The sequence below is a fragment of the Ochotona curzoniae genome, unplaced genomic scaffold, assembly GCF_017591425.1.
Source record: "Ochotona curzoniae isolate NIBS_2020 unplaced genomic scaffold, NIBS_Ocur_1.0 contig_2599, whole genome shotgun sequence".
NCBI lineage: Eukaryota > Metazoa > Chordata > Mammalia > Lagomorpha > Ochotonidae > Ochotona > Ochotona curzoniae.
The window spans coordinates 7,006,075-7,031,615 of NW_024465520.1; the positions used below are offsets into that span (position 1 = coordinate 7,006,075).

General features: G+C 43.3%; 1 pseudogene; it reads left to right on the forward strand.

The window, feature by feature from the left end:
* Positions 1–24,343, forward strand: LOC121152709 (annotated as a pseudogene).
* The last annotated feature ends 1,198 nt before the right edge of the window (positions 24,344–25,541 follow it).

The following is a 25,541-nucleotide window of genomic DNA, read 5'->3' on the forward strand; positions in this document are numbered from 1 at the left end:
ATGATGCCACAGAAAGACTAAAGAATCAACAAGTTAACCTGGAGATCTCATTTGGACTTCACTCATCCTGTGGAAGATGGAATTTTTAATTCTGGAAATTTTGAACACCTTCTCCAGGAGAAGGTTAAAGTCAATGGGAAAGCTGGATAGCTCAGGAATGTTGCTCACATTGACCTCTTCAAGATTAAAGTCACAATTGTTTCCGAGAAACAGAAAAAGGTATTGGAAACGCCTCGCTAAGAAATACTTTAGGAAGAACACTCTTCATGATTGGTTCGTGTGGTTGCATCTGACAAGGAGACTGGGTCAGATTCTGAGGATTAAGATGGGCTTCTCCTGATTTCTATAGTCATGAAGTACTCACTAGAAAGAAGCATCCAGAAAGAGATTTTTAGCTTTATTGGCCAATGAAAAAAATTATACTCTTAGGCAAAAAAGTCACGTGACTCTTCATCATGTGGCAAATACCAAAGTCATTATTTCAGACATCAATAGTTTAATTTTGCTTTAGCAATTTCAAGGTTACTGAGTAAGAGTTTGACAAGTGAGAGCAGCTTCTCAAAAATATACTTATTAGTTATGAAGGAAATCATAATAATTCTACACTGTAAAAACTTATCAAAAAAAAAAACACCTTGACCAACTTATCAAGATTAACAGCATCAATAAGAAAACATACCAATATTATATGACTTTCAGCATAATGGCATTGAGAATACGTAACATCACTTCTGTGGTACTCAGCCAAGAATGCCCGACTTCCTCCTGAGGAGAAGCTCGCGTTGGTACATAGTCTACAAATGAGCCAGGTGGTACTCCTCAACAACATTAATGTCACAAAGACAAGAGAGGGTTGAGATGTTACTCCCGATTAACTAAGACGAAGGGGACAAGACACCTGAAAGCAAAACCTGACTTTGGACCAGGAAATCGATAGTAACCAGATACTCGGTGAAATCTGAGCAAGGTTGCTAGGTTAGTTGAAAATGCTGTACCGATGTTTTTGCTTTGACTTTTAAACCTGCGCTGCAATTCTATCAAAGGCCAACCTTTGAGGAAGCTGAAAGCAAAAAAGTACAAGAATTCTAGCTACTATTTTTGCATCCCTAATAAATCTGGAATTATTTTTAAATAATTTAACCAATTTTAAAATGATACTATTTATAAAAATGTCTTAAAGGATTCATGCAAAAAATACAAGTGATATGATCATATCAGAAGTTCACTGGTTTAAATATAAGCAGTTGGGACTGGAAAGAACTAGGATTATTTTGTAAATGCCTCCATCTGTCCCTGCCTCTGGCCCCACCACACCCTTGTAATGAACCCATACCAGCTATCTGTGTAACATGTATTTCTGATTCTGTTGATTTACTGCTTTAAAGTCTGTCCATGGCGTATCACATCTTTGTATATAGCAGGGAGCCCTTGCATCCTTGACTATAACTGTATGGAACTGAACACATGCTATTCTCTCTTATTTGTCTAGAAAAGTCCTGATTTTTCTAGAAGGCTAACCTCCAAATATCTATTTGTAAACATTGTTTGGCTTATAAATAAAACTTACTATTCTATACTCTGCCTCTGCTAGCCCTCAGTAGGAATGCCCCCTGCAGTAGATGTGCTGTTATAATTAGGAACTTACATATCTGGCTTTGTGTGGTTTGAGTTTGGGTTTCATTTAGGTTTTTTTCCAAAGACATGTTAGTTTCCCAAAGGCAATGTCTAAGCTTCATGTTTTCCAGTAAGTGGCACAGGCACACACAAACAGCAGGTACAATTGTTACTTATTGCTATGTAATCTGATACGCTGATATTAGCAGCTGTAGGCAAGACACATTATTATAAGTGCAGTTGCTGAGAGTCAGGAATCCAACAGCAATTCAGATGGGTGGTTTTGGCTCAAGGTCATTCACAAGGTTCCAATCAAGATGTCAGCCAGGGTTGCAGTCATCCAAAGACCTGACGAAGACAGTTGAATCTATCACAAAACTGTTGACAAAAAGCCTGCTTCTCTCCGGCTGAAGGCAGAGGGCATTTTACTGAATGAGTCTCTGTATAGGTCACTGAGAGTGAGCTGGCTTTCTCCAGAACAACTGCTCCAAGAGTGGGGCCTAGGACAAGGCATAATTTCTTTCACAATCTCTATCACTGTTGCCATATTCCACTGGCTCCACACAAGGCACCCGGATCAGGAGGCAGGGACCATTGGAAACATCTCAGAGGTCAACAATCTCAGTAGAGACTCATTCAAAGTCTGAATGAATGAATGAATGAATGATGCCCTCCAGACCACATCCCGAAGCACTTAATAACAAATAACCAGAAAGATCTCATCTCATTGCAGACGCTGATTAGAGCCACAAAACCCTGCTCATTTTCTACCTGCTCTTTTATCCAGGCAACTTCATCATTTTCCAGGAAATAAACTCAGACTGGGGACCTGAGGCCACTGAAGGGATCTGATGACCCGGGAGTAATCAGACTTCATGGCCACGGGGTTATGTGAGTTTTAAAAGGGCGTACGTGCTGGGCTCTGTTGAGCCCCCTTGCCTTAGTAAAAAGAGGTTCCAGTGCCTGGGAGATGGCCACCTCAAAGCATGACAACTTGATAAGATGCTTAGTTTTCTAATTTTAGAATGACTCATACTTTCCCAGTGCATCCTATTCTGTGATAGGCAGGCAGAACAAATAATCAACCGACTTTGCAGATTCTTACAGAAGACTCTCATAAAACTTAATGGCTCTGTACCCTGGAGCAGGATCCATGGCTTGCTGCCTTCATCTTCTCATTTTGTCTCAGACGAGTTCCCTGTCTGGACTGTCTTTTTCCTAACGTCCAATTTCAACTTATTGTAATTCTACCAGTTATAGTTCCAGCCAAATCTCTCCTCCTTCAAGATTCTGTGATCACTCCCTGGGGAGTTCTCCTTTCCTTACTGGAAAAACCCTATCTCACAATTTGTTTCACTCTTGGGGTATTTGACATTCTTAAGCCTTTAAGCACATGCAAGTTATATCACATATATTTTTGTCCTCTACCTCCCCAAAATAAATATTTCCTACATGAAACAATGGATACATTTAATTCTTTTTAATAGAGTATAAGTTCAAATGAGCCACAGGGGTTTTTTATTCCTTAAAACTCTGGGGTAAAGATTTTTATCATATTGAAATTGTTTTTCAATCTGCTTTTTAATCTGGTTCTGCTTTTCACTGTAATCTCAGATTTTTAAAACTATTACGCTTTTGAAGACAGCACACCCATACTGTGAAATTAGCAGGTTACACATGGGCAGTGTTGATACATTTCCTCTTTAACAAAATGAAATTCACTAATCACATGCATTTCTCAAGCCCTTTGAACATGTCTGTCATGGTTATGAGTGGCTACATTCCAGAGTATTGAGCACGTACTACAGAGAGAGAAGCTTAGGAGTGGCAAGGAAACTTACAAGGCAAGAGGCCTGAGCTTGTGTGAGGTTTTATGCTAAACCAAGGAGGACGGAGGAATGCAGTTTGAAAACACTGCGGAGAACGGAAAGAGAAAGGAAATTGGAGAGAGAGCAGTCTGGCCACACTTAGGAGGTCACCCAGAATCCACAAAGAGAGGGTGCTCCCATGGGAGGGTGACTGTTGAGATCCAGGACATCTAGCACGTTTCTACCCGTTGGTGATGCCCAGACCAAGACAAAAGTGCTGAGACACCAGTCCCTACCAATTTTACCTTCTGCCACCAGAATGGGAACTGGAGCTTGGGCTTTTTGAGAAGTGGTATGGTATGTGGAGTCCGATGAACCTGCAAGACTCCTGGCTCTGTCACTTGCAAGCTGGCAACTTAACCTCAAATGCCTTTGCCCATCTACAAACTGGGATTAATAATAGCTACCACACAGGATTACTGTGAGGAGTACCTACCGGTTGGTATTCAGTAAACAACCACCATTGAAAAAACTGTAGTGTGGTGCTTCAAAGCATAGGATCTGGTTCTAGCGGGGGACGAGGGGGGCTGGATCCTTGTTTTGTAACCTACTGTGCATGTGACTTTCACTGGGCCTCATTTTGCTTATCTGTCCCATGGAGATAATAACAGCAGAGTTTCTGTCTCACAGAGTTGATGCAAGGATACAATGGTTGTAATTTACAGCATGTCACGTAAGCAGCATTCAGTAGTTGGAAGAAGTAAGAATAGTAATTATTTTGTTGTTGTTGTTACAAAACATGCAGAAGACAGAGGTAAGAATGTGCCCTGGGGGGTTGGGGAGAGAACTGTCTGGGTTCAGATCCCAACTTCCCTCTGCATCAGCAGGTGGATTCCATAGCTCTGTTCCCTCATGTATGAATCGGGGATAGTAACAGTAGTTACTACGACTGAATGAATTCATAAATGTATATTGCAACAATGGTGTTCAGTGGATAATAAATGTTAGCCATTCTTATCATAAATTCCAATCGGCCATAACTGACTTTCAAGGCATTTCTGAAGGGAATATTTTATACAACTACTTAAATTTAAAGCTTGTGTATTCTGTAGTGGTGAAGCCAGGCTACCAGCTCCCTTGGAAATCAGCCAGGCTAAAGCCATAAACGGTTTTCAGCTGGGTCCCAGCTGACCATCCCTGCAGTGTCGATGTGTATAGCAGATGATGAACCGCATTTTAAAAATGATCCCTTCTAAAGACAGACTTTGCAAAATTCTCAGGAAAATCGCATGCTGCCCTTACAAGGTTGTATCGCTGTCTCAGTTCTCACCCAACACCTTAATGACTGGTCCCACCCAAAAACAAGAAACTTCATAACTGGGTACACTGGCAAATCTTCCCATATACCTCCGAGCGGGGCTTCTGACAACACGCTAAGGCTAGCCACTTCAAATCACACTTTTACTTTGCTCTTTGGCTGGACTGCTACAACGGCACAAGTTGTTCGGTCAGATACCGGAAAGGCTTATAGTCCAGGAAACTTTTTTTTCCCCCTTGCCTTCAGCCAATAAGCTTGTCGCACGGTGATGTCACCCCACAGTTATGCAATATGACTTAACTGTTGGATAAGTGACAGGAATTCCACTCACACCAAGATCACAATGAAACTGCTTAGCTGCTAAATTGGTCATATTGTACATTACAGATCAGTCACTTTCAAGCAGTGATTAACTCCCAAACAGCACTGTTGTCTGGGTGGGGAAGTCAGGACTCCATCACTCATACTGTAAGTGATCACTTCCAGTTATTCCAGTTTCAGAGAAACACAGAGGTGGTTAGGAAACTCAACAATATCACAGGTCTTTTGAAAAACAAACACTTTACTCTTCACGGGGAAATTTACAGCCAATTTCTAAAATTACTCAGTACCATCTCTTGATGGTTTTCCCAACCCAAATGGGGTAAGAATACAGGCTCATTCCTCAAGGACACCAAGGATTATCTAGTTTTTAACTTTCCCACACAAACTGGCCTCCGTGGTACAATTCAACTACAATGGAAAGGGGGCCCCTTAATCAGTAGAAAACCACAATGAGGGCGATACTGCTTATGCCGCGGTACCAGTTGTTACAATAATGCTTATTCTTTTTCTAGTCCTAACACCTATGAGGCAAAGAAGAGTTAGGAATTTCTGAAAAGTACAAAAAAAAAAAAAAACAAGGAAGGATGACACAATCCCACCCTACTTCCAAACAACCACAGCTAAAATTTTCTTGCCATTTCTTCTGGTCCCCAAAAAACCCAGTGAACACAACAGCATAAGGAGCTCAGTGTAGTGGTTGCTCAGCAGGAAACACTGGCGTCATTCCTTCCCTAGCCCTCAAGCAGCATTCAGCTCCAGGCAAAGGAGGAATGTAGCAGGGGCCAGAGATCGGAATGCGGGCTGGAGATGGTGCCAGGGTTATCAGAGCACACCAGGGGAACCCCAGAGCAGCGCTACTCCAACAAAGACGGGTCCAGTGGGTGACAGCAGAGCTGCAAGCTACCCACACAAGTTGAGAGTTAACATTTAAACATTCCAGAGCAACGTGACAGAGGGATTGCATGAGGTTGGAACTAATGGTTTCTAAACTTGGGCTTGTCCTTTTCTGCGTTTATTTTTAAATTTTATTTATTTTTATTTTCAAAAATATCAGACTATGATGGATTCAACATGATATGAAAGTCCTCTGCTACTGTAAGTCTGAGAGACCTCACAGCTTGATTAAATGCAGGCTGATCCACCATCCTCATTGTGCTAGAACTGGGCAAGTTCCAGGCAAACCAGACGAACTGGTCACCTGAAAAGTGTTCATTTCCAAGAAACAAATATCTCTATAGGTTAGAGGAAAGGAAAGCAATCATCCAAGAAATAATACAAGACAATTGATATGAACCAAAGAGAAGTCTCAGTCCTCAGGACAAGGAGTTTCACCAACGTTAAGGCAAAATCACTAATAGCTATAGTGTGACACATTTTCTAAATTCCAAAGATCAAGACAAAAATGAAAATCACACACACAGAGTAAATCGAGTTCAACAACAAAAAAATAATCATAAAGTGGATCACTGCATTTAACAAAGGAGACATTTGTTTTCATCATGTTAACAGAAAAGCAAAACTTAAGGAAGAATTGTTTTATGTATGCACTCATACAATAATGAGAATAACAAAATGAAAATTTGGGGCCCACTGCCATGACCTAGCAGCTAAAGCCCTCACCTTGAACGCACCGGGATCCGATATGGCCCTGGTTCTAATCCTGGTGGCCCCACTTCCCATCCAGCTTCCTGCCTGTGGCCTGGGAAAGCAGTTGAGGACAGCCCAAGGCCTTGGGACCCTGAATCTGCGTGGGAAACCCGGAAGAGCTCCAGGCTCCTGGCTTCAGATTGACTCAGCGCCAGCCAGTGTGGCTGCTTGGCGAGTGAATCATCCTATGCAAGATCTTCCTCTCTGTCTCTCCTCCTCTCTAGATATCTGACTTTGCAATAAAAATAAATAAATCTTTTTTAAAAAAATGGAAATTTTAAAAATAAAAAATACAAAATGGAAAATATGGACATATTAATACTGAGCATTAAAATGTGTTCTTAGCATCAAATTTGGCTTTCAGGTTCCTGGTTGGGAATAAAGAGGTTAATAATAACAGGGAGTAATATCACTGAATTACAATAAAGGGGGAAGAATGTAGGTTCCTTGGCAAGACATATTTTTCTGACTCTGAATTCTAAACCAGTTTTCTCAGATGTAATGCTGGGAGCCTCGAGCGGTGTGGTAGACCCTGCCTGGAGACCATTGGTTTGGGACTGGTAGGATGATTTTCACATACCTGATTCTGATAGGGATCTTCAGAACCGGGAAAGCTTTCAAGATGGATACATGCATTCTAGCCTGCAAACCTTGTCTGATTCCAGGGCAGATTACCCTGGCGACGCATCTGTGCAGTGGGTCACGTTTAGTGTTTGCTGCATATTGTTTCTCTCAGCTAAGGCTCACGCAATCATAAGAGATAATCCGAAGTTCATCATGTGTGAAAAGCAGGTTATTCAGACGCTGTTTATTGTTAGTGGAAGGTACATAAAACTCATCCTCTGGACAAAGAGGATGAAGACACCATTGCTACTGGAGTGCCTGGGTTTGAGTCTGGCTGTTCTCCCAAATTCAACTTCCTGACTGAGAAGCAACAAGTTATGCCTCAAGTTTTGGGGTCCCTGACACCCATGTGAGCCCTGGATTGAGTCGGGGTCTTTTCCAGACCCCACTGTTGCAAGCATTTGAGAAATGAACCAGCATATGGAAGCTCATTCTCTTTCAGGCCTTCAAGTAAACAGAGAAAACTTCAAAAACAAAAGCAAAAAATACAAAAACAAAAAACCTTTCAGTTTCTAAGGAAACACAATTAGGCTTTCAGGATTGGTAATAGCAGTAGAAATCAAATTTGTGTGATACTAGGCTATTATGATTCAACTAATGAATATTATTTTAGTAAGTATAAATAAAATTTCACATTCTAATTAGTTTTGTCCTTCTTCTGACATCCTCAATAAATTTAGTGAATATTATAACATTTATTGATGCTAGTGGGTTCATCAAGATTTTATTAGCAAGTCCTAATAATCATAAGGCTGAAAAATTTCTTTCATATTTAATTTACTTACATAAGCATGAGTCAGTTTGTAAATAAAGTATGTACAATATGATCCCCTTTTGTAAATCTCTATTTGTTTAACATCTATTAAAATATATTAAATATATTAAAGCATTGGAGTTAGCACTGTGGGAAGTTAATCCTACACCTTCAATTGTCAGCATCTCATAGGGTACTGCTTTTTGTCCCACCTGCTCCGCTGCCCATCCAGCACCCTGCTTACGGCCTGGAAAGTAGCAGAGCATGGCCCAGGTTCTTGGGACCCTGTGGGAGACCTGTAAGAAGCTCCTGGCTCCAGGCTTCAGATTGGCTCAGCTCCATCCATTGTGGCCACATGGGGAGCGAACCAGCTGCTGGAAGATCTTTCTCTGTCTCTCCTTTTTGCAAATTTGCCTTTTAAAAAAATCAATAGATATTTAATAGAGAAATGTATCAGCATAGAAAAAAAGCATTAAAAAGATACATAAAAATGTGCATCCTAGCTATTTCTGGGTGACAGGAGTTGATGACTCTTCTTTTTTTTACTTGCTCATTTTTTTTCTTTAAGGCTTATTTATTCATTTGAAAAGCAAACTTGGGCCCAATGCCACGGCCTAGCGGCTAAAGTCCTTGTTTTGAATGCACCAGGATCCCATATGGACGCGGGTTCTAATCCTGGTGGCCCTGCTTCCCATCCAGCTCCCTGCTTGTGGCCTGGGAAAGCAGTCGAGGACGGCCCAAAGCCTTGGGACCCTGCATCTCTGTGGGAGACCCAGAAGAGCTCCTGGCTCCTGGTTTCAGGTTGGCTCAGCACCTGCTATTGCGGTCTCTTGGGGAGTGAATCATTGGACGTAAATTCTTGCTCTCTGTCTCTCCTTCTCTCTGTATATCCGCCTTTCCAATAAAAATAAATAAATTAGGAAGGGAGGGAGAAAGAGAGAGAGAGAGGAAGGAAGGAAGAAAGAAAGGAAGGAGGAAAGAAGGAAAGAAAGAAAGAAAGAAAGAAAGAAAGAAAGAAAGAAAGAAAGAAAGAAAGAAAGAAAGAAAGAGAGAGAAAGAAAGAAAGAAGAGAAGAGTGAGTTACAGAGGGAGAAAAGACCGAAACAGCCTTAGCGAGCAGAGCTAGAGCAGGCTAACGTCAGGAGTTCTACCAGGTCTCCCCCAGGGGTCAAGGACCCATTCGCTTGGGCCCTCCTCTGCTGCGTTCCCAGACCGTTAGTCGGGAGCTGGATGGGAAGTGGTTCAGCCAGGACTTGAACTGGCACCTATATGGAATACCTGTACCACACCTTGTTCATGTTTTTGCGTGCAATTAAACTTACTGTCTTCACAAGAAGAATAACAATAGTATTATTATTTTACTTACACACATGTAGGGGATAGGAGAAAGAAATGTTTCTATACTTAAACCAAATAAGCCAGGTCCTAGACTGGCTCCCATCTTATAGCTATCCATTAATAACTTGCATGAATAATTTTAGGATTGAATAGCTTTATACAGAATATAATTTGAGGGCCCGGCAGTGTGGCCTAGTAGCTAAAGTCCTCACCTTGAATGCGCCCGGGATCCCATATGGGCGCTGGTTCTAATCCCGGCTGCTTCACTTCCCATCCAGCTCCCTGCTTGTGGCCTGGGAAAGCAGTTGAGGATGGCCCAAAGCCTTGGTACCCTGCACCTGCGCGGGAGACCCAGAAGAAGTTCCTGGATCCTGGCTCTGGATCGGCATAGCATCAACCCGTTGCGCTCACTTGGGGAGTGAATCATCGGATGGAAGATCTTCCTCTCTGTCTCTCCTCCTCTCTGTATATCTGACTTTCCAATAAATAAATAAATCTTTTAAAAAAAAAAAAAAGAATATAATTTGAGGGGACCCACACAGTAGCATAGTGGCTAAGGTCCTCATCTTCCATGTACCAGGATCCCATATGGGCACCAGTTAGTGCCCTGGTGGCCCGACTTCCCGTCCAACTTCATGTTTGTGGCCTGGGAAAGCAGTTGAGGACGCCCGGAAGCCTTGGGACCCCAAACCCACATGGGACACCCAGAAGAAGCTCCTGGCTCCTGGTTTCAGATCAGCTCACCTCCAGCCGTGTGGCCACTTGGGGAGTAAATCAGCAGATGTAGGATCTTCCTCTCTGACTTTCCAATAAAAATAAATAAATCTTAAAAAAAAAAACAAAAAAAAAAAACAAACAAAAAAACCATAATTTGGGTTAGAGACAAACTAACTCCAACTTTGTCATTTTAGCAGTTGTATGACTTTGGGCCAATTTTTAATTGTCTGACTCTTGACTACTTCTCCATCAAATAAACAAAAATTGAAACTAATGCTCAATTAGTATGTTTACCCTGTTCCTAAAAGAGCTTGTTCTGCTTTTGCAAGTGTTTGTTCTCTTTCCTAGCGTAGTTTTAAATAAGTCTGATGTTCATCTAATTAAAATGGTGTGCCTTTTGTATTTTAATCCTTATTTCAGATTCTTGCCCCACACAGAAATGAGAATTCTGAGCAGTGATAAACGTAAAGGAGCACCAAGGGAGAAAAAGCTTTATTTGAAAGGTGAGCCAATGCGCATGCATTCATGTGCAAATGTACGCCAGCCCAGAGGAGTGCTTACCACGAACAGGTTGGAGAATTGCCCAAAGAGAGAACAAAACCAAATCACAACTTCGAATTATGGTCTTGGACACAAAGAGGTTCCCCTATACCTCTACTTGGTTCTCGTTCTCTTTTCAGTTTAAAAGATTTATTTATTTGTATTTCAAAGTTGGGTTTTAATGAAACAGAGAGAGCAGGAGAGACCGAGAGGTCTTCCATCTCCCATGGCTGCAATGGCCAGAGCTGAGCTGATCTGAAACCAGGAGCGAGGAGTTTCCTCTGGTCTTCCAAGTAGGTGCAGGTGCCTAAGGCTTTGGGCCATCCTCAGCTGCTTTCTCAGGCTATAGGCATGTTGCTGGATGGGAACTGGAGCAGCAGGACTTGAACCAGTGCCCATATAAAATAGCTAGTGCTGTAGGCAGAGGATTAGCCAGCTATACCACTATGTGAGCCCTTCTCAGCCGCTTTCGTGAGTTAAGGAGAGGTACCTTAAAAAGTGTGAAATGATCCACACAATTTAACATCTATATTTTTATGGTGTCTCTCCCTCTTGGTCCTGGGAAAACGGACATATGGACTTTAGAGATAGAGATAACATTATATTGTGGAGCTGTAAGTCTTCCAGCGTACTTAAACCTAACTACCTGCTTGCCAATTCATAGCACAACCAAAGTATTAGAAGGTGCAGGATGCACACACATTTCACCACTTAGGAGTAAAGAGAGAAAAGGGGAGACTTAGTGCAGATCTCCTGAATATCAGGCACCGTACCATATATGCTTCTTTACCTGACCCGAGTTCCCCAAACGTTTGACCATTTGTGAAGTGTCTCAAATTTCTACCTTAAGATTAAGATTGCATTTGCCTCGGGAGAGCTATCTTACATTAAGTCACTATTTACCCTAAACCAGCTTATTATTCCTGTTGCTGTCCACACGGACTGCGTGTTTGTGACTAAGAAGATTGGTTGCTTAGCTTGGGGCAGATTTTCAGAGCTTGATTTCATAGTCTTTGGGACCCTGGAAATGGAAGTTTTATTTTTCTAGCCTCTTCTCTGCATGCCAATATGTCGCTTTATTTTTTACATTCACTGGCTTGTGTGGAGCATCTCTAAAATACGTTAAACTTCCTTGCCTAAATGAGCATCATTCTTTGTGGAAAAAATTAGGCAGAAAGCTAAATGAAATGGCTATCTTTAATTTATAGACCCACATTTTTAAAATGTGACTATATGAAGCCTTCCAAAAAAAGAACTACATATTATCACATTGACAACATGACAAAGCACTACAGTATAAGTGTAAGGAGTTCGAATATCCTACCCTGAACCCTGGACCGGCGCCATTTGCTCTTCCTCACAGCTCACGAAGTTCGCGCGGTCTAGCCATCCACCAATCAGATGTAACTGCGTTTCACCTGGAATCCCACCCCCAATCTTCCAGCCCCTTCCCAACCCCGCCCACTCACCAATCATTCTTAGGCAATCGCTGGTGACAGTCTCAGGCACCAATCGCCTGGGGCCTGCCCTCAATCCCTCCCAATCCCTGCCCCGCACACCTTGCAGAGGGGAAGGCCCCCAGGTGTGGATCTCTCTCCCCTCTCCTTCCGGCCTCCCTTTCCCTCCCCCCCATCTTCTCCTCATCCCCCTTTCCCTCCCCCACACCCTTCCCCCCCCATCCTCCCGTTCCTGCCCCACTGGAATAAACTTCCTAGGATACTTCAGATACTTCGTTGGCGTCTGGTGTTTTCAGCTCACGGTAAAGAACCAGGTTGCGGGCATTAGCTGCGCGTAATAATACTGTAATATCGCATGAACTAGAACTCTAACCTTTTAAATAACTAACAGTAAGAATGTTTCTGAGTCTATGACAACTTCTTCTTCTAATTTTGCCTGAGTACTTCTGAGACAGTTAAGCAAGTAGGGCTGCAGGATTTGGGAGTGGGGCCTTCCTTCCTAAGACTCAATTGCAATTGTATTGTGCAGGGATTGTACAACAAAGTTTTATGATTTTTGGGTTTGTTTGGTTTTTTTTTTTTCTTTATCATGTGCCAACTAAACCTTTTATTTTTTCACTCCCTTGAAACCTACCTTTTTGCATCTTTTTTTTTTTAAGATTTATTTTTATTATTTTTTTATTGCAAAGGCCAGATATACAGAGAGGAAGATCTTCCGTCCGATGATTCACTCCCCAAGTGAGCGCAACGGGCCGATGCTATGCCGATCCGAAGCCAGGATCCTCTTCCGGGTCTCCCACGCGGGTGCAGGTTCCCAAGGCTTTGGGCCGTCCTCGACTGCTTTCCCAGGCCACAGGCAGGGAGCTGGAAGGGAAGCGGGGCTGCCGGGATTAGAACCGGCACCCATATGGGATCCCGGGCGTGCAAGGCGAGGACCTTTAACCACTTGCGCCACCGCGCCGGGCCCCTTTTTGCATCTTTTATCCTTTGATCTCCCTGATAGGAAAACACTGGAAAGGCAAATTTCTAATTACACCTGCCAAAGTCCCAAATACATGTGATCATAATTAGTAATATAAACATGACCTGCATCTTTTCTCTCTAAAAGCTTTCCCAACAATTTGTGTCCTGAAGCCTGGGTTTTCTGCAAAACCATTTCCCAGGAAATGTCCCCAAATGGCAGGTGATCTTTCCCACTTCAGAGAAGCCGCCTTGATCAGGATCACCCAGCTGACCCACTTGTCTCTGCCTTTACTCCCAACACAATGTTGTCTCTCTAGACCATGTTCTGCGTCCTGGGTTTTCTTCGCTGAATCCCATTTCCAGCCACACTTGCCACATGCACCAGCTGCCAACATCCTTTACTATTTCCCTATGATTCTCACGGGCAGTCTGAGCAGCCTTGAAACGTCAAGGTCATTTCTCCAGCGTTCTTGTCCAATGCTTTCACTGTAAGGAGCTCAGCTTTGAGTTCATCACCACCTTGCTTTTTTGTAAGTTTCCAGCTGGGTGAGAGCCACCCCATGCTCGCTTTATAAGCTGCCTCTCCAGGTCATGAGTTTTATTCTCATTTGAGGGAGCTAACCCAAAGTACTGAAGTTGAGTGACAGGTGAAGACATTGACCAGGGCTCTCAGACGCTGGAGAAGATGGCATCCCAGCTGCCAGGCAGCTCAGTTATATCATTTTCCAGTTGACAAAGCTGGGACCTCAGAACCTAAAGTCACAGGCCATTCAAATAAATGAAACTCCAAACTGCCTGAAGGAGCATTTGCAAGTGTTTAAATCTTTGACTTCAGCTCACACAGACCTGGATTAAAACTCAAGTTGTGTGGCCTGGTAGTTAATGTAAACCCTCTAAACCATAGTAACCCTACCTTTTAAAATGAGGGGTGATAACGCCTATCTTACTGGATATGTGGTTGCTATTAATAATTAACTAGAATCCAGCTGTACTGAGTGTCAGCCAAATGCTATTTACAAGATAATGCTGCTATTATGGGTCTAGTGCCAATCTTCAAGATTCCAGTCCTAATCTTTACGAATGGTAGAATGACTTTCAGCAACTTATTTACGAATTTGTTGGTTAATTCATAACGTAAAGCTAATAGTGATGCCTAATACAGAGGTGTATCCTGTGCTACCTAGTCTAGTCTCATTACCGTAGAGCAGAAAAACCCGCATTGCCCAGGGACAGTGTAGTATTGTAGTTGCTGTTGTTCTGTAAGATGTATCTGCTTATTTATCTGAAAGGTAGTGACAGAGAGGGAGTGATGGGAGTCCAGGGGAGGATTCTCCATCTACTGGTTTACTACCTCAAATGGCTGTTGCAGCCAAAGGTGGGAAAGGCCAATGCCAGAAGGCAGGAAATCCATCTAGTTCTCATGTGGATAGCAAGGACTCACATACTTGAACCATCATCCAGGCTTCCTATGTGCATTAGCAAGGAGCTGGATTGGAAACAGAGTGTCAGGAACTCAACACTCCCTTAGAGGAGGCAAGTGTCAACAGCAGCTGCTTAACCCACTGTGCCACACATGCCGGGGTTTTTATACAACAAAGTCAGCTGACAGTGCACCTCTCAGACTAGCCCTGTGGTTTGGTGACACACTGCTATTTATACGAGTTAAGAGACATAATCTTTATAAATGAAGCATTTCACACAGTTTCTTGAATGTCGGAAATAACAGAGCATCACACAGTTTTACAAAGCCCCCAATGCCCAGGGCAAATGTACAAATACCAGGATGTTCTCCTCTTGTATTTCATTCACAAAATGCATTCCAGAGCTCATACATATTTCTTGAAGGAAGGAAGAAACTGGGGGGATCTAGCTGAAGAATAGAAAGGCAGAGTCAGTGTTTTGGTGCACTGGGTTGAATGCCAGCTCAAGCTCCAGCTGCTCTACTTCTGATCTGGTTTCCTGCTAACGGTGTGGGAAAGCAGTGAAGGATGGCTCAGATCCTTGGCCCCTGGTTCCCATGTGGGAGAGTTGGATGGCATTCCAGGATCCTGGCTTCAGCTTGATCCAGCCCCACCCTTTACAGCCATTTGGGGAGTAAAGTAGCAGATGGAACTTTTTTGTTTGTTTTTCCCGCACTTTCTATTATTCTGTGTCTCAAATTTTTTTTAAAAAATCTTTAAAAAAATGTAAAAGTGGGCCCGGCACGGTGGCGCAAGTGGTTAAGGTCCTCGCCTTGCACGCCCGGGATCCCATATGGGCGCCGGTTCTAATCCCGGCAGCCCCGCTTCCCTTCCAGCTCCCTGCCTGTGGCCTGGGAAAGCAGTCGAGGATGGCCCAAAGCTTTGGGACCCTGCACCTGCGTGGGAGACCCGGAAGAGGCTCCTGGCTTCGGACGGGCATAGCATGGGCCATTGCGCTCACTTGGGGAGTGAATCATCGGACGGAAGATCTTCCTCTCTGTATATCCGCCTTTCCAATAAAAATAAAATAAATCTTTAAAAAAAAATAAAAATAAACACTTAAAAAAAAAGATTTATTTATTTTTATTGGAAAGGCAAATTTACAGAGAGGAGAGACACAATGATCTTCCATCCACTGGTTCACTCCCCAAGTGACTGCAATGGCCAGAACTGAGTTAATCTGAAGCCAGGAGCCAGGAGCTTCTTGTGTGTCTCCCACACAGGTACAGGGTCCCAAGGCTTTGGGCCGTCCTCGACTGCTAAGGCAGAGCAGTTTTCTAAAGCCAACAGTTACTGAAGAAGATTCCAAACTTGAAATATCAGTTCGAGAAACACATCTTCTCCCCTTCCCTAGTACTGGGCCACTCACAGGGCAGGGTAGCATATAGAATGCTCCCCAGATCTCAGCTTTTAGAAAACCTGGGTCAGTTTTATTTTTCAAATTAGTTTGAACCCTGTATATTTTATCCCTGGTCTTGTTTGACTTGAACACAGTTCAGCTTTAATTCTCTGAGCCAGCACTCTGTGGAGCACATTGTGGAAAGCTCCGGTCTAAGTCACTCAACACATCCCACTGGCCTTGCTGTGGTTTCCAGTTTGATTTTGTTCACTGGACACATTAAATAAACAAGGTGATATGATTGTTGAAAATATATACAGTACATAATTTGATTTGCACCTGAAAAGTAAGAGATGTAAGAGTCTAATTTCACCACATTTTTTTCTTCCTCAATTTCAATGAAACTAAATTAGTTAACGCATGGAAAGATATGTATGTGCAAATAGATTCTGATATAAGTTCTGTTGAAAAGTAAGCTTCATGGGCCCGGCGCGGTGGCACAAGTGGTTAAAGGTCCTCACCTTGCCCGCCCGGGATCCCATATGGGCGCCGGTTCTAATCCCGGCAGCCCCGCTTCCCTTCCAGCTCCCTGCCTGTGGCCTGGGAAAGCAGCAGAGGACGGCCCAAAGCTTTGGGACCCTGCACCCGTGTGGGAGACCCAGAAGAGGCTCCTGGCTTCGGATCGGCATAGTATCGGCTCGTTGCGCTCACTTGGGGAGTGAATCATCGGACGGAAGATCTTCCTCTCTGTCTCTCCTCTCTGTATATCCGCCTTTCCAATGAAAAAATAATAAAAATAAATCTTTAAAAAAAAAAAATAATAATAATAATAAAAATAAATCTTTAAAAAAAAAGAAAAGTAAGCTTCATTCTGAAAGACTAAGGTCAAATTCAAATGCACTTTTTGCACATAGATTAATCAAGTTTTTAAAATTAAAATTCATTTTTTCTGTTCAACCCAGTGCAAAAAGCATGAAGGTTACTCATTGCAAAACTATCTTGCTTACAACCATTTTAAATGGCAGGCCTATTTGGAGTTTAAGACTAGTTTTTAAAAATCAAATACAAGAAATTCCATAGTATTACAGGTACTAATAGAGGGAGAGAAAACATATCTGAAGTTGAATAAAACCAATGATATTTTCCCAGTAGCTGAAAATAAGACTAATAAAGAGTTTCTCCAAATCAGGCTGTATTAGACCAAATAATCCATCCCGTTATAATAGGTTAAGTCCACTTAGGAGATTGATTCTATCCTTTTGTTTTTTTTTAATAAGATAAGACTCACTGTACAAAATGAGTCTTTTAATCACATGGAGAGGTTACATTTCAGCAATAAAACTCATGTATGTATCATTGAAATGTACAGAACTCACTTCCTAGATAAGTTTTGATTACTCACACTGTGTTAGATGCTCTTCTTAAGTTCGTATTTTCCTAACAACTTTAAAAGTATGAGTTATATGAAAAAAAAGGCACTAAGAAAATGAATGCCATTAGTACAGTAACAATACGTGTTAATACTGTTATTTATTCACAAACTAAGTTTCCTCTGATAAATATCAAATAATTTGCTGCACTGCTACAATTGGTCTTGAAACGTGGAAAAGTGTCTTAATTATTTATCTGACTAATCTACACCTAATGAGCTCAGCATCAATGTTATCTAGAATTAACTTAAGCCTCCCAAAAATGCATTTATGGAAGCCTTTAGTCAAAATTCACCTTTTTTTTGGGGGGGGGGCAACATTGAGTCTCAGATGATTAAGCCACTACCTGTGTTGGTGGCAACTCATGTATCTGTTGGTTCAAGTCTGGTTGCTGCACTTCTGATCCGGTTCCCCGCTAATGCTCCTGGGAAAGCAGGGAAAGCTGAGAGCTTGGATGCCATGTGCAAGAGCAGGATGGAGGTCCAGGCTCCTGGCTTCAGCCTGGACCAGTCCCTGCCATTGCAACCACTTGGGCAGTGAGCCAGAAAAACACAAAAACCTTTCTCCTTCACTTTTCCCTCTATCTCTTTCTCTTTCAAATGAATCTTTTCTCAAATTTGAAAAATCAATATTCACTTTCAAGTGCTGGGGTCCATGTGATGGATGTGGAATACAGGAAGGTGTGAAGAGTATTGTTCCTTTGCAGGCAAGGCCACAAGGAACTTCCCGCTGTGTGGCAAGGCCCAGAGGATGTCTCTACAACCACCTGAATGCAGCTCTGCCTCCCTTTGCATGGACACCGGACAACCCCATTCAGATTCCTGTAATCTATTTAGGCATTGTCTGCCTCTGCAGAGTTACTGTTAAATATCAATGGGAGCTTAGAAGCTGATGTCGCTGTTGCTGCCGTTTTTAGCCAAAAAGCTGTTATTGCTGTTATGGCTGCATCCTGTGGCAATATGCTAATCAAGGGTGCTAACTCCCCTTTTGATCCTATGCTAATCAAGGGTGTTCTGTCTTCAGGTGTAGTGGAATCTATTCTTTCCCTCTTTCTTTGATCTTTTAGGTCCCTCCTGTGAAGTCCTTCCTTCCTTGACTGTCTCAAGACCAAGCTATAGAGCAATTGTGGTAGGAATGTGTTACTGATTAATATGCACCATCTATTGAAAACTTTTTCCTAGCCTTAGGTGAAACAAATGGCAGAGTTATCTTTAGAAACACCCACTTGACCATGAGGTAAAAAGTCTGAGCCAGAGTTTGACTGATTCTGTATAAATAAAGCAGACAGCTTTTGTGCATCGTCCATTATGATGATGAAGTCCTAGTGGTCGGTCTCTTTCTTTGCGCCTCATCCACGCACCCTTTGCAAGTTCCGAACTCAGCTGGAGCCGGACTCCGGCATTCAAGTGCTAATTTTATTTTATTATTTGCTTTGTTTTCCCCCCTCTTGTTTTCATTTTATTTTATTTTTAGAGTCAATTCCGGAGACTGGTGCCTGGTATGATAGGCTAAACTTTCACCCAAAGGAAGTTCCTGGCTCCTGGCTCCAGCCTAGCCCAGTCCCAGCCACTGCAGTCATTTGGGATGTGAACCTTTGAATGGAACATCTCCTTTCCCTCTCTCTCTGTCTCTTTTTCTCTCTGTATGTGTCTCTCTCTGTAACTCAGTTTTTTCAAAAAATAGGGGGAAAATTTGAGTTGGAACATCAACCAGATATGAACTACATGAAATGTGTAATTGAGGAGCTGTAAAGTAATCTTGGACAAATATGCTCAATAAATGATTATCTCTTCAATATCAGAGAATTCTCACTTTAGGAAGTGTCTGAAAAATGGCTGCAGCTTGCACATAAAATCCAAGCATATCAAAAGTTCTTCTATCACTTAAACATCTTGAATATCTGATGTAAAGTTCAGTAAATGCGAGGTGTCTGTCCCCAGCTCCCTGTTCCCACTCCTCCCCGAGCCTCCCCAGCCAGGCAGAACTATAGGTCAGAACGAAGCAGCTGCCAGCCCTGCACTGTGAGCTTGTCCCCCGACCAACACTCTTCACGTGTCCACGTGCTAGGTCACAGAGCAGTAGGGGAGAGGGAAGTGGTGATGCAATAGCTAATAGCCATGCCGGGAACCGGGGAACCAGAAAGTCTTTAGGAAAACACCAAAACCGAGACAGTGAATCTATCGAAGTGAGAGAGAGCCACCTTCCTCACCTATAAACCACGTGGTGTCTGTGTTAGCAAAAAACAATAATGGCTTATGCAGGTCGGCTGCTGTGTGCCCAAGCAACAGGAAAACCCTAAAATTCACTATATATCAGGGATCAGTTACAACTACAAAAAGTTTCAAAGCAACTCGTACATTTAAAAGAAGTAAAAAAAACCAAGAAGGCATCCCCAGGAATTCTCCCAACAGAAACCCTGAAATGTGCATCTAAATTTTTCATTCTCATGAGATGAGGACAGTGGAGAATGAGGTGGTTTCCACTGAGCTGGGCAGGATTGGGCAGAAAGGTCACCTCCCAATCCCCAAATATCTGAAACTCCCTCTGGAAAGCTTGTGAGCTGGGCCCAGCACGATGGCTCAATGGCTAATCCTCACCTTGCAAGCACTGGGATCCCATTAGGGCACTGGGAGCTGTCCTGGCTGCCCCATTTCCCATCCAGCTCCCTGCCTGTGGCCTGGGAAAGCAGCAGAGGACGGCCCAAAGCCTTGGAACTCCGCACCTGTATGGGAGACCCGGAAGAAGCTCCTGGCTCCTGGCTTCGGATCACCTCAGCTCTGACAATTGCTGTCACTTGGGGAATGAAAGAGCAGATGGAAGATCTTTCTGTCTCTCCTCTCTGCAAATCTACCTTTCCAATAAAAATAAAATAAAGAAAAGAAAAAGAAAGCGTGTGAGCTGAACCCAGAGGAACCTTCGGGCCAAAGCCAGGAGGTGAAGACAGCTGCTTTTCCAGCCCTGGTGATGCTGCCCCAGGGAGAGAAACTGGGCAGGTTCAGGATTGTCAGGGCAGCTGCCTGTCCAAACTAGCTGGTGAGGTGAGAAGATAGCCCGAGCGTGTGAAGCTGGTGTGCTGTTTGCTGTCTGACGGGGTCTCCGGGTGAGGCAGAGAAGCAAAGGACTCGGTAAGAAAACCACGAAGGCAAATGGAAGATACAACAAAGAAGGGATTCTGACCAGTTTGAGAGAGAAGCCCGGGGGTTGGGGGGTGGGGGGTGTGCAGAGCAGAGACGAAGGTGAGTGATGGTGGAGAGGAGGGAAGAGATGGAGAGGAGACTGGAAGGAGCAGCTGAAACACACACACTGTTCATGATCAAGAGATGGGGGTATGTGGTGCCCACCTTGTCTTGGAACTGGGAGAGCTGTTTCTAAATATATGTGCCATAAATGGTCCAAAACACTTTTTTGATTCTTATCGTGAAAAATCAAAAACGTAAGAATTGTGACCTCCACCTGTTCTGTATTCTAATTCAGCAATTAAATCCTGTCTGATCATGCCACACCCACCCTCTAATCAGTTCCTCATTCTACTATTAGATTTTTAAGCATTTCTGGCGTCAGCACCATGACTCAACAAACTAATCCTCTGACTGCAATCACTCACTTCTCGTAGGGGTGCTGGTTCGGGTCCCATTGCTCCACTTCCCATCCAGCTCCCTGCCTGTAGCCTGGGAAAGCAGTCGAAGACGGCCCAAAGTCTTGGGACCCTGCACCGGCGTGGGAGACCTGAAAGAAGTTTGTGGATCCTGGCTTGGGATCAGCATAGCGTCGGCCGTTGGCGGTCACTTGGGGAGTTAATCATTGGACGGAAGATCTTCCTCTCTGTCTCTCCTCTCTGTATATCTGACTTTCCAATAAATAAATAAATCTTAAAAAAAATAATTTCTAGAATTGGTACGATAGCTTAATTGGCTAATTCTTTGCCTGTAACCACTGGCATCCCATATGTGCACCGGTTCATGCCCCAGCTGTTCCACTTCCCATCCAGCTCCCTGCCTATGCCCTGGGAAAGCAGTAGAAGATTGCCCAAAGCCTTGGGACCCTGCACCCACATGGGAGACCTGGAAGAAGCTCCTGGCTTCAAATCGCCTCAGCTCTGGCCATGGCAGCCACTTCAGAAGTGAACCAGCAGATGTAAGATCTTTCTGTCTCTCCTTCTCTCTGTAAATCTGCCTTCTTTTCCAATAAAAATAAATATTTTTAGAAAATTATTTCTTAGTATCACCAAATACCAGAAGATATTTTGAAGACATTTATATATGAAGCCTCTTCTTGTGTTACTGTAAAAAGGGTTTGCACATTTTAGAATAGCTTAGAAGGGTGAGAGGAAGTTTTGGTAGGAAAAGGAACCAGGGAATGAAGTCATATCAGGATCAATGGGAAGGCACAGGCCCGGCAAGAGAAGCTGCAATCAACGGTCAGCCGCAAAGCCCAGCTCTGGAGCAGAGCGCCAGCACCTTGCAAACTCTGGGTGAGATTGTAGCAACAATCAGCACGTGTCAAGAAGCTGGAATTTGAGCCGCTGTCACGCAAAACAGAGGATGAGGGGACCTTTGCAATCATAAGGATGTCTGCCTGTCTACCCCCTTTCCAAGCTGTCGTACAAATATGGCTTTTAAATATTTTTAAAATAAGTATGATTAAGGTACAAGATTTAAAAAAAGAGAGAGAGAGATGGAGGGAGGGTCTCATTTTCTGCCACACCTTCATCAGGAGGGCCTCATTTTGAAGACAGCAGCGCCGCCGGGCTGGCGGAGCAATCCAGCAGCACTGGCCAAGTGGGGGATTGGTCGTCCGGTTCCGCAGGTTCTGAAGGAGCCTGGGGATAACTTTCCAAAGGAGAGGTCAATGAGTGGTCTGAACTCTGTCGGGTGTTAGAGTCAGCCCTCAGCACGGGTAAGCTCCAGCCCATACCAGCCAGAGCAGCAAAGCGTCTTCTTCTTCAAAAAAAAAAAATCCCCAGTTGATTTTAATGTGTAGACAAGGCTGAAAACTTGCTTTCAGAAAGGAGGGGAGTGAGGGACAGGTATGTAAGTTGAATTAGTTCTGACTCTTAAAAACATTGATTCCACTGCTTTCCCATCTGAGAACAGAGGAAATGTCTCGCTCTTCTAATAAAGGAACCATACTGAGAAGTGAGAGAGGCAGGCAGAAATCATAACCTAATTTTTAAAATGGGGGATTTCTCTCAGAAAAAAAAAAAAAAAAAGGTTTTCATTTCCCAATTCCAGATTTTAATTCAGCACATCTGAAACTGATCCACCCTTATTAACACTCTACCCAAAGTGCTTGTGTTGTAAATGATTAACATCGTTGAATGATTATTTCATATTGCAATCATGGCTTTTCTCATTTGTCCAAATAATTCTGGCCACTTACATTTGTTCTTTGTAATCAACTTCAGCTCTCCACTGGGGGAGGGGCCGGGGAATCTGACCTTAAAAAAAAATAAAAAGACATTTTTGTCTTTCTGAGGAACTGACTTCATCGAATTATCCTGGAGGGGAAAAGGCAAGTACAAAAATGTGAACTCCAGGCAGCTGGCAAGCAAAATTCCACACAATGAGTGACACACCAAATCCTGCAGGGAAATAGGCACCACAATACATTATTTCCTGTGGCTTCCTGCCGGGGGGAACCCTGAAGAACAGTAAAAAAGTTTCCAGAAATGATTTCCTCAGCTGTCTCATTGATGGATTTAGCATAGCTACAAATATTTGATCAAAATGTTAAGACACTGTGCAGTCCAAATATGTATGTTTGTCAATGTTTACCTGTCTATTCACAGGTACTTCAAAATGAAGATTCCAAGCAGTTTGATTTGGATTCCATTTTATCCCCAGCCTGGAATGCGGAAAATGCAGTGGTAAGTTCATCAAATCCTTCATCAAAGCGAGAAGTCTATAAAATCGCTGGCTTCTTTAGCCACATCCTTCAAATTCACCGTGGTACCAATTACACACCAAGTGTTTCAGCGTTCACTTTTGTGCTGAAAGTAAAGTTAATCAACTGCTGGGAGACACCTAAAGAAAACTAAGCCAGCGATCTGAGCTTATGATGTTTAAAAAGGCAAACATGAGCCTGTGCCACAAACAGGCTTCCATCACAAATCTGGGGCGATCACAGGGGAGTGTGTGATGGCAGCACACACCCAGTGGAGGCAACACCAGACAATGGTTTGATCAGAGCGTGTGTATGAAGCTGGGGTGGGTGGAGCTGTCACAAAAAAACTCCAAGTTATGACCGACAGTATCACTAACTAATAACTGTTTGTGATTTTACATGGGACTGTGCAGTTTCAGATGACTTATAACCACTTCCATCTCTTGTTGACGTGCTTGTTTCCCTGACTCGGCATCTCTGTGTCCCTTACCTAGAAGCCTAACTAGTCCCCAACACCAGCCGTGTTCTCTTGACAGCAGATCTCAGAGCCCGTCGCCCTTGTTACTTATTTGGGGGATGCTCAGCCCCTGCACTCCTCACTTCTCACCTCCTATTGATTTTTCACGTTCACTCCTTACCTCAGCCGCTTGGAACTTCCATGCCATTCCTCAAACATATTGCTTGGTTCTGAACTCCTCTCCTGTATAAACCCTTCTTAAACCCATAAACCCATTCAGTGTCTCCTCTGCCTGACTGTCAAACTCTCCCACAGCCTTCCGGCTCAAGCCGAAGCTTCTTTCTTCTGAGGAAACTTTTTCCAAAAGAGTCAGGGTTGGGCTGTGTAGGCTTTGCGTACAATTCCGTGTGTGTTTTTGTGACCATTCTTTCACCATGTTCTCTGAGTCTCTGTCCTCATTCTTCACCTGTCACCTCTAGCCAATCAAGGAGCTCTTCCCTTGCACTCAGTCTAGCATACCTGAATCCGGCAGGTGCACAATTCAACTGATGGATCATTCAAAGGATTTCTGTTTTCTGTTCTGTTCTAGGTAGGTAGAATGGAATCATGTAAAATAAGAACACATTGCTGTTTCATCTAGATCAAACGTGATGAATCTAGTTTACTGTGAGCCAATTATGGAAAAACGAGATCATCTACTTGGCACTTTATAAGCAGGTTATAAAGTGAGAATTCGTTTAGTGGATAGAATAACTTTAATGTGAAAATGGGTACTTTCTGTCCGTATCCAAGCACTGATTTGAGAAGTAGCAATACACAGACCATTTTTCTGATCTTTCAGCCCCAAATTCGCTTCAAGCAGTATCCCCAGGTTAAGTGACAATGTGCCCTTCCTCAACTGGAGGTGGAGGGTCACTTGTCCCCGCCCCTGGATTATGGCGGACCATAGTCCCCATGTGGGCCTAGTCCCTTACAAAGGCCTTACTTCCCAACTGACTTGCCATTGCCATCTTCTGTCTCTGCCAGGGACCACCTCAGAGTCTGCCTCAACAGATTTTCCCTCCCCAGCCCTCACATTCGTGAGCCAGGTTAACACTTTGCAAATAGTTTTTTTGGTGGGTTTTTTGGTTTTTGTTTTTTTTTTTTGCAGTTTCCCATAAACGTTGCTGTAAGGAGATTGCCTGTATCTATGCATGGCTGTTTGTGAACTGTGGTTCACACAGCCCCAAGGGGTTACACAGCAATTTGGGAGACTGGTTGGATGGAGCATGTTTTGACTATTCCATTACCTAACAGAGCTTTGGCCTTTCGGAAACTTCTCGTGGTATCAGGCGGTAGGGAACACATAAACCCTCAAGTGATATGCACTGAACCTCAGACGATCTATCTCATGTAATCAAATCAGTTGTTTTCAAAACATACCCAAGTAGGCTAGAAGAACTGGTCGTGGGCTCGGCAAGTGGCCTAGTGGCTAAATCCTCACCTTCCATGTGCCAGGATCCCATAGGGGTACCAGTTCATGTCCTGGTTGCCTATTTCCCATCCAGCTCCTTGCTTGGGGCTGGGAAGGCAGTAAAAGATGGACCAAAGCCTTGGAGCCCTGCACCCACATGGGAGACCCAGAAGAAGCTCCTGGCTCCTGACTTTGGATCAGCTCAGCTCTGGCTACTGCAGCCACCAGGGGGGTGAAGCAGCAGAAGGAAAATCTGTCTCTCCTCTCTGTAAATCTGTCTTTCAATAAAAATAAGCAAATCCTTAAAAAATAAAAAAAGAACTGGTTGTTTTGAACCATGTAAAAGATGAAATAAGTAGATGTTAGAAATAGATACTTTAAATCTACAGGGTTATATTAGCAGAAGTTGACATAA